This window comes from Alexandromys fortis, unplaced genomic scaffold (assembly GCF_014885135.2).
Source record: "Alexandromys fortis isolate MF-2015 unplaced genomic scaffold, M_Fortis_MF-2015_v1.1 scaffold_29, whole genome shotgun sequence".
In the NCBI taxonomy this organism is placed as follows: domain Eukaryota; kingdom Metazoa; phylum Chordata; class Mammalia; order Rodentia; family Cricetidae; genus Alexandromys; species Alexandromys fortis.
This window is the reverse complement of record NW_026067891.1, coordinates 12176335-12192241: the sequence shown is the minus strand read 5'-3', so window position 1 is coordinate 12192241 and position 15907 is coordinate 12176335. Positions and strand designations below refer to the sequence as shown.

Below are 15907 nucleotides of genomic sequence, written 5' to 3'. Positions count from 1 at the left end.
AGTTCCTGCCCCCAGGTTCCCTCGCTGAACTTCTGTGTCCCTGAAGTGTCGGCTGAAGTCAACCCTTTCTTCTCTAAGTTGTCTTTGGTCCTGGTGTCTATCACAGCGACAGGCTAAGGACGCTTGCCACTAAGTGTGAGGACCCGAATTCCACACCCAGGACCTGTGCGGTTCTTTCCAATTTCCATGTGTGCTATCCACACACACAAGTGAATAAATAAATAAGTAAAGAGAATAAAAATGTTGTAAACAGGGAGAAACAAGTGAACAAGGAAAACGGCTCAGCAGGTAGAGGCAGGCACTTGCCACCGAGCCTGAAGAGCCCTAGGAGCTACATAAAGGAGAAGGAGAAAATCAACCCTACAAGGTCGTTCGTTCTCTTACTCCACATGTATAAACACACACACACACACACACACACACACACACACACACACACACACAGAGAGAGAGAGAGAGAGAGAGAGAGAGAGAGAGAGAGAGAGAGAGCTTTAAAATGTGCTGAAAAAGAAAAAGAGAGAAAGAATACAGTGTCCAATTGAGACCACACAACTGTGCGTAAGTTCCTGTTGGTAGTTAGAGGTACAAGCAGGTGCCTTTTATTTTTGGTTTGTACAAGAAACACAGACCTGTGGAATTAGAAGTCTAAAACGATGCTGTGATATGCTGGGCCCTGGGTCTTAGTGTGTTCAATTTTAAAACATTCCCTTCAACACATAGGACGGCTCTCAGGCCCTGGCCTCCTCCAGGGCCCCCTAAGAGCCTTCTTCTGGACTGTCTGTCCCGCTGCTGTTTTCAGATGAGAAAAGCGAGGCAAAGGAAAGGGTGGGCTTGGTGTCTTGAGGTCATTTCCCCAGGAGTTGGAAGGACTTTGGGAGTGATTTGTGTGAGGGTGTGTATGTGTATCAGTTTGGGGAGATTGCAGGGAGGAATTGGAGGAGGGGCTATTGGGGTGGAATCCACACGTCAGGCAAGCGGGAAACCATGGAATCTGACATTTTTCATTTTTGAGTCAGGGTCTTACTAAGTATCAAGGGTTGCCTTTAATTCATTCTGGGCCTTTAATTTGGACCCTCTCCATCAGACTTCTCAGTAGCTGGGATTTATAGGCGTGAGTAATATTTTTTAATGATTTATTTATTTTGTGTGCATTGGTTCGTCTGCATGTGTGTCTGTGTGAAGGTGCCAGAACCTCTGGGACATTTGTGACTGGGAATTGAACCTAGGTCCTCTGGAAGAGCAGCCAGTGCTCTTAATCTCCCTGAGCCATCTCTCCAGCCTAACTTGGCAGAATCTTAAGACTGGTCCTGATGGTGGTCTTACCTCAGGAGAGGAACTCTTAATTTTTCAGTTACAGCTACCCAGCCTCTCCAGGAGGCAGACACTGTAAGTATTGCTTTTAGGCCTCAGAACAAGATCCCACCATGTCTTCCGTTTTCATCAGACGAAACTGAGGCAGGAGATGTTAACAACTAGCTCACTTAGTTAGTAAGAGAAAGAGAAGGGTGCTGGGAAGAAAGCGGGAATCTGGGGTCCCTGTTAAGTCAGGAGAAGGCGGGAAACAGACGAGGAGGGGAGCGATGTCTCCAGCGGGAGACTTCAGCTCCCTTGAACTTTGCAAGTGTCGCAGGGCGGCCAGCGGGCAGGAGCTGGGGGGTCCCCGGCGGCCTGCCCGGGTCCCGCCCCCTGGATCTGCGGCTCCTGACATCACGGCAGGAGGCGGGCTCCGGGGAGGGCGGCGGGGAGGAGGCTCGTCGGCCCGGAGGGCGGAGGAGGCCGAGCCATCCCAGCCCGAGCTTCAAAACAGCCGGCGCCTCACCCCGCGCACAGCCTGCCCCTGCGTCCAGACGCCCGTGTCCGGTGAGTTGGGGGCGCGCCAGGGGACAGCAGTGATGTCGGGGTTCCGGGATGACAGTGGCGCGGTCCGTCCTCTTCAGGCACCGGGACAGGCCCGGGGACTCGTGGGTGACAGGGAGGGGCCGGGGTGCGGTCTGTGCGGCAGCCCCGCTGCTCTTTCTCCAGACCCCTGGAGCGCAGGCCTCCCTTTTCTGGTCCCCAAGGCCACCGTGCCACCCCTGGGTGGCATCCGTCGCCTTTTGCGCCCAAACGGGCGGGAAAAGTTTGGGGAAGAGTCAGGGAGCCCCCCGCCCCCGGCCGCCACCTCTGGCCCAATGCTCTGAAAGTCCAGATTAGCCAGCTCACTTCTCGCCTGTGGTACTCAGCATCTGAGCCCCAAGCAGGGCTAATCAGGCAGGATCTGCGGCGACCAGGCGAGGTCCATGGGTCCCCGTGGGCCGCTTGCTCCTCCGGACCTGGGTTCCGTGGCGCCCCACGGCGGCGAGGGGCAGCTTCCTTGGGTTCTTAACGGTGTCCCAGCGTGGGGGGAAATGCCAAGGACGAGGCCCCAGCTTACTCTTACCTACTGTGGCAGATCTGAGTGCTTTAAAGGGAAGGAGGCATGCCCCCCCCCCCCCACTTATTCCCCACAGAATGTACATGTCGGGCTTGGAGAAGGACTGAAGCTTCTAGCCTCAATTTAGGACAACCACACTCTTAGGAGGCATCTTGAATCCGCAACTTCAAAGACAAAGTGGTGGGAAGCAGTAGTTGCCAGGGGATAGGAATGGGTGGGACTTGGTAATATTTAACAGGTACAGTTTTGGTTGACAACGATGGGCTGTTTCGAGTGTAGATAGGTTGCTCAACATTGCTGGTTCATTTCGGGCCATCGGCTTGTACAATTACAAATGGTTTAAATCATAAAAACTAGGTGTATTTTATCACAATAAAAGGTATGAGAGACACCTCTAGCCACCTCTGCTTGGTCCTTCTGAATCAAAGACAGAAGTCCCCAAAACCTGCCCACCTCTCCCTGAAATGTCTCTTTCAAATAAGGGTAGAGGTGCAGGTTACAGGGGAGATCCAAGGGAAGAGGATGTGGAAAAACCACGGGGGTGTGCCATGGGCTCCACGTGCCTCCTCCTCCCAGAGAGCCTTTTCCTGTCCCCAGCACAGAGTACCCTCCTGTTGAAGGTGGAGAAACCTGGCCCAGAGACCTGGTAGAGTTAGGAATTCAAGATTGTGGGGCCAGAACTTCTTCTTGTCTCTCTGTGTCCTCCTCCATTCCCACCAGGAGATACCTCAGTGGGCTGCAGAAAATGGGGAGAGAACCTTTAAGAGGTGTGGGTCCCCTCCAAAGTACGTGGGCAGATAGATGCCCAGCCCACAGCCTAGGGAGGCACAGGGGGTGGCCAGAAGGTGCCGAACCTGTTTTTCCTCCAAGGGATTTTGGATCCTTACCACCACCACCCCCACAGGAACTGAGGAGGCAGGCTGGGAGGCAGAAAGAGCCCGTCACACACAGCCCAGAGCCTTCTCTGTCCCTCAAATGCAGAAGCTGAGGCTGGCCTGCAATCTGGGCAAGGGTGTCTGTGTGGGAAGCTGGAGAAGGAGCCAGGAGGGAGGGAGAGAGGAGGGCAAGGCTGGGCAAAACAGTTCTAAGAAGACGTTAGCTTGGGTGGTGCTGCCCCACCTACAGGGGAGGCCCCCTCTCAAGCCGACACTGCCCCAAGGGAGGATTTAATTGTAAATACACAGCATATCTATTTAGCAGCCCCCAGACACACATGTGCGCACGCGCACACACCCTCCTTACAGGTAATGGCATCTAGATTTCTTTCTCTCCCTTTGTCTTATCTTAAGTGCAGGGAGGGCCCGTTTGCCAGTGTTTTGCTTATGCGCAGGAACAAACTGACACTCTGCTGCCCCTGGTTCCCTCTCCTCTTCCCGGAGCCTCCCTGCTCATCCCTGAGGAGCAACGGAAGGCAGTTCTTTGTCACCATGAGCTAACTCCAAGGGACACTACATACAGGGAAGAAAGTCTGTCAAGACAGAACTATATAAAAACCTTTGCAGGCTTGAAATTGAGGCTGACCGGAGCGTGGAGTGCAGCCACCTCCTGGGGGACAGCTAATTGATATGTACTTGTTGAAATATGTGGCTGGTGCCATGTCTGTCATCAGGTGGGGTCTCTGACGCAAGTTTCAAAGGCTGAAGTGGGGCAGGTGCTTAAGCCAGGGGTGACTCAAATGGACCTGGGCATCGAGACCCAAAGGTGGGTTTGGGTCCCCGTTCTGGGACTGGGGAGCAAACCTCTCAAAGGTCGGCAGAGAGAGGCTGTGCAGGAATGTTTGCTCCTGTGTACTAGAAAGAACAGGAGTCTGTGTCTGGAAAGGGGCGGGGTACCTGTGAGAGGGTGGGAAGAAGAGGTACCCCCTCCTCACTCCATCACTGATGAGGTGCTGCCTTGCTCCCTGCAGGTGCTGCCCCAGGAGCATGAGTTAGGTAGGATGTAGACGGGCCTTTGGCAGTCAGGGATTGAACACATCTGACTCTTGTTAGGGCCAGGCCCAGGAGGACTCTAAAAATATCAGAGTCAGGGCTGCCACCCAGCCAGTGATCGCTTGTAACCCGACACCCCCAGTGAGGCTGGTGGCTGTGACAGATGGTGATGACAACACAGGCCTCTGAATACTCTGTCCCTTGAACTCCTCCAGGCTAGCCAACCTGGGGACAGATGCGGCAAAGGGCGAGTCTCTCTGCTTTCGCTGGCGTGGGTAAAAACTGGAGAATTTCGGAACCTAAAGAGTCTAGCAAACTCCTTTTTCAAGAGCTCAGCACAAACTGAGAGAGGTGGTATGAGTTGTCCAAAGTTGCACAGCCAGTTGGTGGCAGACCTAGATCCCAGGAAGTGGTCAGTGGGACTCCAGCTGCATGGTTGAGGGAGTCTTGTAACATATGTCGTGTGTCTAGTACTCTGGCAGAAGAATGTTAGGCCAAACACTCTCAAGGAGTGGGTCACTTTCCTTAGAGCATCTGGGATCTTTCAGATGCAGCTGCCAGGCTCTAGAGAAGCTGGCTCATCTTGGAGCAGGATGTAGGGAGGAGGGAGGCTGGAAAAAAACCAAGTAGATGGTCCTTCCTCTTCCCAGCTGAGGTACTATTGGCTCCATTCCTTAATAAGTAAGTACCTGTCAGATACTGAATGGAGCTCCCAGACGGTCACCCTCCTTGGGCAACCAGGCTTCTGTTCCATGGGGGCTGAGGGCTCTAGAGGGAAGAGAAGACGGCACCATTCTTTTCTATTTATTTTTCTGAGACAGGGTTTCTCTGTATCCCGAGCTGTTCTGGAACTTGTTCTGTAGACCAAGCTGGCCTCAAGCTTGGAGATCCGCCTGCCTCTACCTCCCGAGTGCTGGGATTAAAGGCGTGCGCCGCCACCACCCACCTTGGCTGCTCCATTCTTGCCAGTCTTGACTGCAGCAGTTTTTAGAAGGCTCCTAGGATTTAGGGTTCAGAGCTGAGTGAGGAGCCACCAGTGTGATGTTTGGTGTGAATACTGCCCTCGGAAATCAGGGATGCTGGACGCCTGTTACGGCGCAGGATGCAGGCACACGGCAAACTGTTCATAGTCTGAGATGGTTTCCCCCATAGCGGAGTCCCCCAGGTAACATTTTTCTTCCCTTTAAAAAATGTTACTGTGTTTATTTTGTATGTGTTGGCGTGTACACATACAATGGCGTACATATGTGAAGGTCAGAGGTTCTCTTCTACCTGTGGCTCCTGGGGATTGGACTCAGGTCGTCAAGTGTGGCTTGCTCGTGAGTGCCTTTACTCACTGAGCCACCTTGCTGGTCCTCAATTTTCCTTTCTGATAAGCTTTCACAAATCGTCTGACCTTGTCTTTCTTGAAAATAAAAGGATTTTTAAACATTTCACTGAGTTAAAAAAATACAGTGTGATATGATCCCATTAATCTGAGTTAATGAATTTTCCTCCAAGTGTTATGCATTTATGTTAGCCCAAGCTGATTCTAAAATTAAAAGTCTATGGCATGACGTAAATAGAAGAAAGATTAATTATCTATTTTCCTTGATTGGCATTTGGAAAAACTTGCAAACATCATATGAACCTATAATTTCACCGATGCTGCTGTGTGGGGTCAAATTTTTATAGCTAATGTTTTTTAAACCCTGAAATACTTTTTTTTTAGTTAGAGTAATCAATAAGCACAGGTGATCTCAAACTTGGCAAAAATTTCAGCGGCAGGGTGACTGCCTTTTAGGACGGTGTTTTCTAGTGGGGACTGAAGTGGACGCATTTCACACATATTTAATATAACATTTGTATTAATTTTCTGAGAATTTAGTACATGCTTGCAATGTATTTTGATCATTTCATACTTTAAACAACTAATTTATTATTATTATTACGTGTGTGTGTATATGTGTGTGTGTGTGTATGTGAAGGCATATACATGTCATCATGTACCTGTGATAGAGGAAATCTTTTGGGAGTTGGGTCTCTCAACCATAGGCCCTGGGGATCGCATTCAGGTAAAGCAGACTTGTACCACAAGTGTTTCTGCCCCATAGGGAGCCAGCTCACCAGCCCCATTTCACACTTTTTTTTTCACAAATTTTTATGCTGCTTATTTATATTTTTGGAGACACTTTTGATGAGAGAACCAACCCCCACACACCCACGAGCTACCACACACTCTCCCCTTCAGCAGAGTCCCACACCCGGCGTCAGATAGGAACCACCGACTTGGTGCCCGACCCTCTCCTCATCTCCAGTGAGGATCCCATGACCTTCACTGGTTGTCCTGAGGGTCAGAGGAAGTGATGGTAGATGTCCAAGGAAGGAGCTTAAAGTGTTTGGGGTTTGCTTGATGTGACTTGAGGCTGAGGGAGATGGGCTTGCGTGCTTCAGTCTTAGCCAATATTGTTAAGCAACTGTCTGCTAGGAGCAGCCTGGAGGGGGTTCCCTCTCGTCAGGGGTGCTGAGTCCAAGTGTACATCCTGCAGGGCTGCTGGATTCCATTTCAGAGAAACTTGGAGTATGGTGGGCAAGGAGGCTGGACGTGGGCTTAGAAGACCCTTTAGTGTTCTCCAGTAGCCACGCTTCTGGGGAAGGTGACTGTCTTTCGGTCATTCTGCAGGAGGCTTTATATAGCATTAAGAAGAACAGGTTCACGCTGTCAAGATGGAATGGGGAAAGGTGAGCTGCCTCTGGCCTGTATCATTGAATCTTCTTTTAGTTATTGGGATGTAGTGATAGCTTGGTCAGAAAAAAATATAAAACAAAAACAGACTTGAATTTGACCCTCAAGACTCACGTTAAAAAACAAACAAACAAAAATAAAACAAAACTGAGTGTTCTTGCAATCCTAGTACTGGGCAGACAGAATACTGGACCCTTGGGGCTTGCTGGTAGTCCTGATGAGTCCAGGCTAGTTGGGAAGGAGGGAGGGAAGCACAAAGAGAGGGAAGAAGGGAGGGAGGGAAGAAGGGAGGGAGGGAGGGAGGAAGCAAGGAGTAAAATGCACTTGAGGTCTTCTGCCCTTCAGACATACACGAGCCATTTGCACTTGTGCACATGTGAGCACACACGCAGATTATCAAGAAGTGTAAGTGAGGACAGTAAAATGGCTGATTGGGTAGGAGCGCTTGCTATGAAAGCCTACCGTCCTGAACTGTGTCCTCAGAATTCACGGTGGGAGGAGAGGACCAACCTGAGTTGACTTTTGACCTACCCATGGATGCTGTGGTGTGCATATGCCCACTTCACCACACACACAAATACACATGAAGAACAATAACAAAAGCTATATATCAAAGCATGTATTATTTATATAAAAATAAACAAAAAGTCTCATTACATGCTCTGTCCCTATATGAATTGTATTCATTTCAGGAACAATGGCCAGAGGGACGCACCAGATAGATGAATATGATTTCCACTGATGAAAGGGGAGGACAAGGAACAGGTGTAGCCTGTCGCATCTCTAACAGGGAGCGAACGCATGACTTGCCTCTGTGTCTGAACTGCAGCAACAATGAGTGGGTCTTCCCTGCACTGGGGGAGCAGTGGGGTTTTGCAGGTGTGAGGATGGGAGCTTCCCAGGGTGTTCATGGCTATGAGGCATCAGAAGGACCACAGATAGTCACAGTCATCCAAGAACAAGATGGTGAGCTGAGGTGTCATCCAGCCCCGCGGGCATCTTTGTGGATGTCAATGAGTGAAATAAATTCTGATCTGGGTGCTGTGGGTGAATGCTAGCGCTGGTTTGGAGAAGAAAGACCAACTAGTGTGGTCATGGGCGGTCATCCAAGCAGGTGATAGCATCAGGCCTGGGTATCCAGGGCTTGGCGAAGAACTCAAGCAAATAGGTGAAGACCTGAGTCTCACACCATGCATTAGCTTGACATTACTTAGGGCGGGAGAAAATGGCCCCTACTTAGAGTGTTATCAGTAGTAATGACAGTAATCACCATCGCTGCCTTCAGAGCAGTTTGCTGGCCACGTGCAGTTCCTCCCTGCACTCATTTAAAAGTAGAAACTGTTATTATCTCTGCTCTCAGAGATGAGTGAGTCTGTTAAGGAACGTGCTCCAGTCTCACAGCTTGCAAGTTAGGATTCGCTTTCGGAGCTCCTGGGCGCCATTAGACACACCGACCCCCTTCTGTTCTTGCCAAAACTCAACATATGCTTTCTCCTTTAAATAATCCTGGTCGTCTGGGTCCAGAATGTTCTTTTGGTCCAGAAGTCCTCTAGAATAGGTGGTCAGAATCCTCCAAGGCCCTCCTCTATGACACGATGACTCGAGCTCTCTCTTCCCCTGCTCCTTAGCGTGCTCTGTATGTGAATGTGTGTGGGTTCACGTGTGCACACGAGGCCAGAAGACAGCTTCCGCTATTGCTGCTTCTCTTTTTTCTACCTTGGTTTTGAGGCAGGGTCTCTAAATGGATTGGGACCTCCTAAGTAGGCTGGGCTGAATGGCCAGAGAACCCCAGGGACCCACCTGTTTCTGCCTCCCCAACACTGGAATTACAAGCATGCACCAGTATTCGAAGCTTTTTAAAACAAACAAGCAAGAAAAAAATCATGAATTCTGGGGATTGAGCTCAAGTCCTCCTGTGCAAGGCAACCCCTTTACCAATGGAGCCATCCCCCGGCCTCTCCTTCATGTATGTCTGTGAATATATTTAATGTTATTAGATGATATTCCCTTTTGATAGGAAAACCTCTTATTACTGTAGAATGTGTCCCAGACTCCAGCCAGATGGACATGGATCCCAAGCACCTAGGGGAGGCGGCTGAGAACAAGGTCCAAGCCCTCCATGAGCCTGCTAACAATCTCAGCTCACCAGGACATGCCTTCCACTTTTTCCTGCAGGCCCTATTTCTGAAACCATCCCTCCTTTTTTCACCGTAGGCACCCTCTTGGCCCAGACCACCATGGCCTTCCTCACTGATAACCATCCAAACGCTTTGACTATTGTCCCCACAGCCGCTCACTCTGGCCCTCAAGTCCATCTTTCACGTTCATGCAGAAGGATCAGAGGCCAAGCTAGCTAGGTGGTTCTCACCCACCCTATGCAAAGACTCTTCAGTGGTTTCAATTGCTCCTAAAGTAAAGAGAGAAAAAAAAGCATCTTAGGCTTTGCCTGATCTGGCGCCAAGATCCTTGGCTGGCTGCCCATCAGAACCGCCCAAGGCGTCATGATAAAATGCAGTTCCCAGTCCCCACCTGGAGAGAATGACATCAGCCTCTCAGGAGGGTGGGGTCACTCACAGGTAGTTTTTCAGGTCCCCCAAGTGTGGCTGGGCACAGGACTGCTTCCCTCCCCGAACTCATCAACTGTTATCATTCCGCCCCAGACCCTCTTTTGCTCGGGCCACCTGGCCTACCTACTTCCTCTGACTCTTTTTGGTGATGCTGGGATTGAACCCAACACTCCTCAATGGTAGACAAGCACTGTGTCACTGAGCTTCATGCCCAGCCTTCTTTCTACTTTTTTAAACAGTTGATACTGGACCTAAGGTCCCCAGGCTGGTTTTGAACTGTCAGTCCCCTGCCTCAGCCTCCTGAGCTGAGATTATACATAAACTCCAACCGTTAAGGTGTCCCTTAGCCTGTGATGGCAATAATTCAACTGTACATCAGGCTGACCTCAAACTCTAAGGTAGCTGAAGATGGCCTTGAACTTGTCATCTTCCGGTTGTCACCTGTGGAGTGCTAGACTTAGGTCTGTACCGCCATACCTGGGATATGCTAATGAGGCAAGCACTCAACCACTGAGCCACATCCCCAGACCCTATAGGCCTCCGCAGGCTCTTCAACTCTTTTTGTTTGTTTTGGGTTTTTGGTTTTTGAGAAAGGGTTTCTCTGTGAAACAGCCCTGACTGTCCTGGGACTCGCTCTGTAGAGCAGGCTGGCCTCCACCTCTGAGCTCCACCTGTATCCTGCCTTCCGAGTGCTGGGAATAAAGGCATGTGCCACCACCACCAAGCTCCAACTCTTTTCTTGTTTGTTTGTTTTTTAAAATAACATATTTTTTTGTTGATTATTTGGGGATTTCACACCATGCACCCCAATCCCACTCACCTTCTAGTCTCTCCATATCCACTCCTCACCCCTGCAGCATCCCCTCCCAAAAGAACCCTGCCCCCAATGAATTAAAAACAAACAAAAACACCTCAGTCTTCCTTCTTTCCCACCTCTTGAACACCCTCTTCATTTGCCCTAGTGGCTCTGGGAGCTGCGGTGTTTGTCCAGTCGGCCCCTTCTGCAAATCTTGATCTCCTCAACCATTCTTCTACTGTTGCTTGCTTTCCTCCCCTTCCTCTCTCTGACGATGTGTTCTCCTTTCAGAGGCATCATCCTTATGGCATGCTTCCTCCCCGGGTAAAGGCAGATCTGTTCTTTGGCCCTCACTTTCGGTGGCATTGTTTAGGAGTGGCTAGTGGCTAAGGGACCTTGTGCCTGCCTGCTGAGTTCACTGTTGCATCCCCAGTAGCTATCACAGGTCAGGCCCCTGGGGAGGAGTCTCGAAAGAGACTCCTGTCTGAGCTGGGAGAAGCGTGAGGGGCAGGGGACAGCTTGGAAGATCTAAGAGACTAAGAGGTGACAGGCAGGGTCGGCTACTGAAAGCACGGACTGCTTGTGGCTCACCACTTCCCTGCCATCCGCCTCCGGGAAATTGTGCGGTCATACCCTGTCCCGGGTCTACCCTCCACAACTTGCTGGGAGACATGGGAGCGAGGCCCAGGCCCTGGGTCTCAGGGAAGACAGACAGTAGGTGCTTCTCACCTTCTGGAGCCCCCTGCAGGGTTGGCAAAGGTGGGTCTTCAGGAAGTGCACCATACCTCCTCAGTTCTTGTCACTTCTCACTGAAGAGTCAGTCACCACCACCAAAAAAAAAAAAAAAAAAAAAATCTCACAGGCTGCCCTGTGGCACTCAGCCTCTGCTGCCCTCAGGGGCTGCCACACGGACATGCAGATGCAATCTGCACAGGTTGCTCAGAGGAGAGCTGGCTGGAAGGAAAAGGAGGTGAAGAAAGCCCGGATAAAGAGCTTGCCTTCCCTGACAGTATTAATGGTATGGTGTGCACCGTCCTATCCGTAGGTCTTGGTACAAGAAGCATAAACCAAGTGGAGCCCGGTGGTACCGACCTCTAATTCCAGCTGTTTAGGAGGCTGAGGCCAGGAGGATTGCAAGTTGAAGGCCAGTCTGGGCTACAGAAAAAATTCCTGGTCAGCCTGGGCTGTAGTAAAGCAACAGAAGAGAGCGGTGGATGCAGGCAAGGACCTGCTTAGCAAGGCAAGGCCCGGAATTCCACCCTCAGCATTGCACAAAGAAACCTATTTCCTCTCCCGGAAGGCAGCATTCCTTCCTTGAGTCTCAAGACTGCCTGGAAAGTGAGATTTCTTTCTATATAGAGTGTGTGGAAATGGAGTCTGTTTATTTTTGTATGCACATTCAAGCTCAACCTCAGTTCACAATGTGAGCAACTGGGCCTTAGAAATATTACCCCATAAGGGCCAGTGAGATGGCCCAGCAGGTAAGAAGGCTTGCTGAGCAAGACTGGTGACCTGAGTTCAAGCCCTGGATCCTACATAAAAGTGGAAGGGGAGAACTGGTTCCACAGAGTTGTCCTCTGACCTCCACACATGTGCTGTGGTGTGCACACATATACGATAATTAATGACATAAAAATTTTTGAGTATGGTCAGAGGACGACCTGTGGGAGTCATTTTTCTCCTTCAGCATGCAGCTCCTGAGGATCAAACTCAGTTCTTCAGGCTTGGTGGCAGGGCCCCTACCTGCTCTGCCATCTCTCTGGCACGGGCCTGGCTTTTCTATAACTCTTACTTAATCACATGTTGGTTGGGTCCAGGCCTTGCTGTCTTCTGAGTCTTTTTCTTTTCCTATGGCTTCTGTTGGACAGGTGAGGGTTCAAGGTATAACTGTGTAACTGCAGATCTTCCGAGCCTGATCTCGGGTTTCCATCACCAACACCTCTCCATTTTCTTATCTATGAACCGTACGTGATTTCTTATCTTTGGACTCCCAGGAGATTCCAATTTCAACAGTATCTTTGGGGTTTTCATTCTTTGTTTGCCTTTTGTTTTTTCTGGATTTTCATGCCACACACAGGAGAAGCCCACATACAGTCCTGGCAGGCATCAGGGTGGACTAATAATAATAATAATAAGTAATAATAATAATAATCCCGAGCCAGGCATGATGGCTGAGACCTGTAACCTGTAAGGATACCTGGGAGGCTGAAACAGAAGGGTTACCACAAATGTGAGAGCTGAAACCTGCCTAGGCTATATAATAAGACTGTCTCAAGAAAAAGAGAAAGAAAGAAAAGGCCTATGAAGCAACTGTGGTGATGAGAGCCTATAATCTCATCATTTGGGAGGCTGAGGCAGGATTGTGCGTTTAAGGCCAGCTGCCTTAAAATGAAATAAAATAAAATAATATTCTGTCTTGAAATAAAATAAAATGATGATGAACAAAGGTCCTTGCTTGCTGTGGGTCCAGCCTGTGGTGCTCCAGTGGGAGCCCAGCCCCCTTTCTATGCCTCATCTTTATCCTCACAGGAACTCAGACCCCTAAGGCCCCATCCTAGCAGAGGCCCGGAATCTTCACTGCTGCTCTAACCTCACAGCTCGTTTGTGGACTGGCCTTGATGTGCGCCACATCTGTCTGGGGCCCCACGTGTTCCCCCTACCTCTACTGTGCTCCTGGGCTGCCATCTGCAAGCACTGGTTAAGGGTGTTTGAATACACCCCATGGCAGGTCTCAGCATGTGGGCTTCTTAGGGCAGTATCTTCCTTTACCATGAGGCTCCCTCATGGGAGCACCTTGTGGGAGCACCTTATGGGAGGCATGAGTGGAAAGAAGAGTGCTTCTGACGATGTGCTGTGTGTGAAGCCCTGGGGATGACTCATCAATGACCAGACAGACATGAGTGAGTGAGTATCACCCTTAGGGAGCTCCTGGGCCCGAGAGGCAGGACCAGAAGAAGCAAATCATGGTGAATAAGACAGTAGCAATGGATGTTTACTGTTTAGGGATATTAAGGTGAGGGTATGGGCACAAGGTCTTACTCCATAGCTTCGACTAGCCTTGAACTCACAGAAGTTCTGCTGTAGTAACTCTCCAAATGCTAGGCATGACTGGCGATTGGACACAGGGCTTGAGATTTCAACAAGCCTCTCAGAGGGAAGCCTGAGTTTAAAAAAACATGAATTATATCTCGAATTTCCCACTTAATATTTTCAGGCTATGGTTTCTAGATGGAGTTGTTGCAAGTAGAAGTGGGATTATGGGTAAGGGAGGCTTTACTGTATGTATACTGTATGTACATATGGAAAGAGAGAGGTGGAGATTTTATTTAAGGCTGGCTCTTGATGCTTAAGTCTGCAGGGTGAGGCAGCAGACGGGAAACCCAGGAAGGAGTCTGCACATCTGCTGGCCTATTTCGCGAGTTCTTTGCTGGCTGATTTCGAGGGCTCTTTCTGGCTAATTTCCTGCTTTCTTGGAGAAGGTCAGCCTTTTGGGCTACTCAGGCCTTCAGCTGATTGGATAAGACCCGCACATATCAGGAAAGGCCATCTGTTTGCTCCAGAGCCCGTGGATTCCAATGTGATGGGTGTCGTCCCAGGGACTGTCCCAGGGACAGCAGCCTGACTGACCTGTAACGTGTTCTCAGCAGACCTGGTAGCTCAGGTCTGGAATTCTGCACTATGGAGTCTGAAGCAAGAGAAGCACTGGTTTGGCTCCAGACTAGCTTGAGTAGCTTCACAAGACCCTATCTGAGAATTGTTTTAAAGGGCGGGGTGATGGGGAGAGGGGGTTGAGGGTGTAGCTCAGTGGCAGAGTGCTTGCCTGGCCTGCATTAGCTCGTCAGTCCTCAGTACTGCAAAATACCATCAGAAACTGAATCCCACGGACTACTTAATTTGTTTTGATTACATTTACTTGTTTTTATGTGTGTGGATGGGTGCATGTCGACCAAGGTACATGTGTGAAGGTCAGAGAACAGCTTGGAAGAGTCAGTTTTCTTCCTTCCCTGTGTGGGTTCTGAGGATTGAAGTAGAATGGTCAGGCATGAGGCAAGTGTCTTTACCCACTGAGCCATTTGTCGCCCCCTCCCCAACACCACTTCAATGGCACCATATACTTAGCATTAAATAAAGCAATTTTTTTTTCCAATTCCCCTTTGACCCTTTCAAGACAGAATCTTGGCTTTGAGCTAAGATAGAGAACCGCTGGCCTTGCACCTGGAGCCATTAACCAGTAAGGGCATGGGATCAGATGCCCATAAGGTGGCTTCCATGTGACTTTTGGGGCAGAGGCTGACTCTCCAGTGAGCTGACACTTCTAAGGCTGCAGGTTTAATCGTGAGCCAATGACTGCTCATTTGGCAGCACTGGGACAACAGGGATCCCAGCTGGGGTAATTCCTAAACACCCTTTATATCCAGCAGCTTCCCATTTCCTTCCTCCTAGAGACAGCTCAGAGGTTTACGTCTACTGGTACCTGCCCTGCAAGAATGGTGGTGGCCAGGTGGGGAGAACGTTGGGAGTGGAGTGCAAAAGGGGGATTCTGAGGAGGTTATGCAAAACACAGCTCTAGGTCAAGGGGAACGGGAGCCACGACCCAGGGAACACAGACTTAGGTTGCCCTGGAGGAAATTCTCTCCTATGGAAGTGGTTACTGAGCTTTCTCTAGTCACAGAAGAAAAGGTCATTTTTCAAACCAAGGCATTTGTCAGATGCACTAGTTAGGGTGATAGCGGCTCATCTCTGCTAGAGGTTTCAGGTGCTGTCTGGAGGCCGTCTTAGCTGTGCAGCTGTGCTAGTGCTTTGTAAGCTTGTGTGTCTCACAAGGATTCATCTGATGGTCACAGGATGTGAGGTCCAGCACAGAGGGTGGCAGTCAGTGGTTAATGGGGACCGGAAATAGAGCAAGGCAATTTGGCCTTGTGGGACTTTACCCCAGGCATGGCCTCGTTCTGGGCACCTTTGCTCGCAAGGGTCCACTCCTTGACTAGTGATGATCACAAGCCCATAGTCTCTGCACTGTACCAGGCTCTAGTAAAGGCCCTTTTATTTGTTACTCCCAGTCCCACGAGGTGAATATACCCATGTCATCCTTACTATTTTGAATGGGGAAAGCAAGACACAGCAGTTATGCAGCTAGATCAATCAAGTGTACCTGGTTGCAGCCTTTGGCTTTTTTTTTTTTTTTTTTTTTAAGACAGGTCTCCGGTAACCCAGGCTAGCATTGAACTTGCTTATAGCCAAGGATGAACTTGAATTCTTGATCCTCCTGCCTCCCTACCTCCCCTTTCCAAGTATGGGGTTCAGAGGCATGTAACACTGTGCCCAGTGGTATGTGTTGTTGAGGATCAAACCCAGGGCTTGTGCATGTTAGGCAAGGATTCTGCCTCCTGAGCCACATCCTCAACCCAGCCCGTGTTCGTACCTCCTTTTGCCAGAGCTACTTCCCACTCCTAGTCTGCTTTCTGGATCCGTCCTCTA

The 15907-nt window shown here is 49.9% G+C and overlaps 1 protein-coding gene across 1 annotated transcript in view; it reads left to right on the top strand.

Moving 5' to 3' along the window:
- Nucleotides 1–1730: 1730 nt before the first annotated feature.
- The window catches only part of Emp2 (epithelial membrane protein 2), a 43465-nt gene continuing 29288 nt past the window's right edge, over nt 1731–15907 (top strand). The window contains exon 1 of the mRNA XM_050135007.1: nt 1731–1860. The gene's annotated coding sequence lies outside the window, so the exon portion shown is untranslated. The remainder of the gene's footprint in view (nt 1861–15907) is intronic.